Raw genomic sequence first — 4,194 nt, forward strand, 5'->3', positions numbered from 1 at the left:
ACGACGATCATATTCGAAAGCCTTTTTTTAATTATGCTTCGAGTGGAATCACTCGACTATCGATAGGGAACCATCGCATAGAAGTCTACTGGATCAAAAATTTTCTCAAAGAATCATCTAAATCAATGGTACGCAAACTGTGAATCTTGATTTTCAGGTTTTGAAACTTTCCTGAATTCTAGGTATGTATAAAAATAATACGATTTTAAAATAAAAATAAAATCACACTAATATAGTTATTCGTGAAAACTTCATAAATTTTGTTCGTATAGAAATAATCACATTTTTCATTTTAAAATGAAAATAAAAATTATGTTATCACCATCCTCTCTAATATATATATATATATATTCTTTAATATGATAAAAAAAGAAAAAAATGTTAAAGAGAATTCTCGACATTTTCATGAATTTTATACATACAAATAATCACATTTAAAAGCAATAAATTCCTTCGTTTTCTTTCAAAATTAAAAGAAAAAAAAAAAAAGAAGAAGAATGTCTTTATTACTATATTTTATATTCACAAGAAAAAAATGTAAAGCTCGCGTAGAATCTCGGAAAGACGATGATCAATTATAAATAATTTGCGCACCACTGGTCTAGACTCTCGATCCCTTTGCGATTAAAGTCGAGTTACCCCTTTTCGCGTAGATATGTATATATCTAGGTATGTATGTATATATGATGTACGTACGTAAGTGTGTATGTATGTATCTATGTACATACATACATACTAGTTTTTCACATAAAATGCTACGACCCGCCATTATTCTGAAACGAGCGTAGGTAACAACTCAGAGACCGTAGAAAAGAATGAAAGAATAACGTCATACCGTATAATGCATCATCATAAAGGAAACATAACTGCTCGTTAAAGAATTAAAGTAAGTCGTGCGGGCAAGAAGTGCGAAAGATCAACAACGTGTACATATACCACGTAACTATGTACGTATGTAGCTATGTGTGTTTATATGAATGAATAAATGTATGTATATATATATATATTATATATATGTATATATATATATGCACACACATATACGTATGTAAATAAAAGAAAAAAAGAAGAAAAGAAAGAAAGAAACAAACAAACAAAAGAACAAAATTAAAAGAAAAAGGAAAGAAGGAGAGCCCATTACAGAGAACTGACTTATCATTATAATTCGTAAAAATGTATGAAGATATATCTTTTTTATCTTCTTCTTACAACATGCGTTAGATGATATAATAGAAAAAGTAGATGATTTTGTACTTGCAGGCGAATTAATACTCTGTAATGCGTTCTTGGGTAAATATAATAAGAGAAAGAGAGAGACAGAGAGAGAGAGAGAGAGAGAGAGAGAGAGAGAGAGAGAGAGAGAGAGAGAAAGGAGAAAGAAAGAGAGAGAAAGAGAGAGAGAGAGAGAGAGAGAGAATGAAGAAAAGCATTCGTCATGCAAAAAACGGGGGTGGTAAGCCACGTAAATGACATTCTTGCCAAAGCGCCATGCGAGCGAATTGAAGAAGGGGTGAGTGGTGAGGAAAGGGGGATGCAGACTACAGGAACAATTAGGAACGTTGAGCAACTACGACAATGGAATCGTCATGCGACGTATAACGAAGGATGTGCTGATATTCGTGCTACTATAGTTACTACTATTACAACTACAACTACTAAACTGCTAGTAGTAGTGACGGCGACGGCAGCAGTGGTGATGGTGGTGGTGGTGATTGTGGTGGTGGCGTGCTTCTAATCTACGCTACTACTTCCTAATATCGCGCTCGAGAAACTCGAGAGAAACTGCTGCTACTGTATGCTAGACGAACTCGTCGCAATGTGTAAAAAATAAGTAAGTAAGTACATAATACTAGATTAACGAGCAAGAGCAATGAGAAATAAAACTATCTTACATTACTATTATACATTAAGTGAATTGATAGATTACTCGATTTATTTATATCTGTGCGTATTTTATACTACGACGATTTCAACGATTCACACAAATTTTCCAAAGTTGTATGTATCATGGTATATAATTAATATATATACATATATATATATACACATATATATATATATATAAAGAGAGAGATAGATAAATAGATAGATAGATAGATAGATAGAGAGAGAGAGAGAGAGAGAGAGAGAGAGAGAGAGAGAGGGAGAGAGAGATAAAGAGAATAATAGTTTTTATTATAATGAATCATAAGATCGGATTCAAAAGATTTCAAGTTCGAGTATAATACAGGACAAGATTTTAGGATGAATGGTGGACAATGGTCAGATTGTTGCTATTTCTTTCGGATGGTGAGGTGGAGCTAAAAGTATATATTTACCGAGAAAACATACGATTTTTTTTTCATACGTATGTATATAACGAAGCTAGATTTCAATGGGAAACGAATTTTCTTATACTACTTAAAAGGAAGAATAATAATGCATACGAATGTCCATCAATAATAGTTGTTCGGCCGATTGTGGAAATAAATATTGTTAGGGTCGAATTTTAATTTCCTTCCTATATATATAAAACTATGTTCATAGAAATCTGTTTCATCCTGACATCGAACAGAGAAGAACATAGAACGTAGTAGGTGTATTTATAGCATGAATGTCTTTAGAATTCATCAGTGTCATCTTTTTGTTTTATTTATTTCTTTTTTCTTGACGACAATAATCGATATCTATTAATTCCATTGAAATGTTCTATTCGTTTCGTGCGAATTCTCCTTTCTCGCAGTACTCCGAGTCTCGATGCGAATTATTCTCGATGATCTAAGCGCAACACATCGCATTCGCCAACTAATCTGCCGATCTAAGTTCTACGTACGTCCGTTCGAAATACGTGAGAAAGGAAAAGAGACTTTGAAAATACTTTTTACTCTTTCCTTTTTTTCTATTTATATATTTGTCTATTTGTTTTGATTTATTTTATTTGTTTGTTTCTATTGTCTCCCTTTTTTTTATTTTTTATTTTTTATTTTTTGTAGGTCTTCCCGTCGTTTCCTTTATCACGTTTCGAGGAATTATCAAATAAAATTCACGTGTCGAGCTCTCGTGATTCTATATAGTAGGTATATAGGCGCGAATAATAAATTCCATAATCCATACGATGCACGTCACAACGAAAAAGTTTCTTTTATGATACTCTACATACATAGTAAACAGTAGCTTGCATGCTCGTATCAAAAGAAGAAGAAGAAGAAGAAGAGGAATGCTCGCGTTCGTTAAAAGAATATTAGAGAGTAATGCTACATAGAAATATAAAAGACACACGCTATAACAATGATATAGTAGGTACTGTACATTTTCGAAAAAAAAAGAAAAAAACAAGAAAAGAGTAATAAAATAAAGTAAATAAAAATACGAAATAAAAATCAAATTCATTACTAATTCAAATTTGCCACTAGACGTATGCCACAAAAAAGGAAAAAAAAGGATATCTATAATATATCTGTATGTATGTAGATATATGCATACAAAATTTGGAACAAAATAGTTTTTGCGTGTGGAAACTTTGTCATCCTGTCTGTTCGGGGATCGTACTTTTGTATTTGGAAAATCATAATTTATATTTTCTTCTTCATGGAAAAATGGAAAAAAAGAAATGAGAAAATACCAAAAAAAAAAAAGAGAGAGAGAGAGAAAGAGAGAAAGAAGAAGAAGAAGAAGAAATCACAACTCACTAATCGCTACGGTCTCATTTTCAAAATACTTCGTGCCGTGAAAAAATTTCTCACCTAAGCAAAATACGATATACAATACTAGGCATTTTTACGAACGAGCTCGTGGATTCCACTAATAATATAATTTATTAAATATAATTCATTTACGATATTTGTTATATGCATGTATGTATGTATGTATATATATAATTATAAGAAATTGAAATGGAATCTACGTTCTTATCCGTGTCTAATTCTACGAATCGAAATTTGGTAGAAAGAGAGATAAATGTGCAAATTCGAAAGAAGGTAAAATCTCCCAAAAAAAAGAAGAAATTCAAACTTCAAAAACAGAATAACCAGAACTTACGTAGATGAAAAAACAGGCCTAAAGGCATACTCAAAAAGAAAAAAAAAGGAAAAACGAAACGCAAAACAATAAAAAAAAAGAGAGAGAGAGAGACAAAATGCATCTACGTAAAAATAAAAAGGAAAAAAGAGAGAAAGAGAGAGAGAGAGAAAGAGAGAGAGAGAGAGAGAGAGAGAG

General features: G+C 31.7%; 1 protein-coding gene across 50 annotated transcripts in view; it reads right to left on the reverse strand.

The window, feature by feature from the left end:
- Positions 1-4,194, reverse strand: part of LOC122626874 (calcium-activated potassium channel slowpoke) — a 71,029-nt gene that overhangs the window by 19,773 nt on the left and 47,062 nt on the right. The gene's annotated exons all lie outside the window — the stretch shown is intronic.

Source organism: Vespula pensylvanica, chromosome 2 (genome assembly GCF_014466175.1).
Source record: "Vespula pensylvanica isolate Volc-1 chromosome 2, ASM1446617v1, whole genome shotgun sequence".
Lineage (NCBI taxonomy): Eukaryota > Metazoa > Arthropoda > Insecta > Hymenoptera > Vespidae > Vespula > Vespula pensylvanica.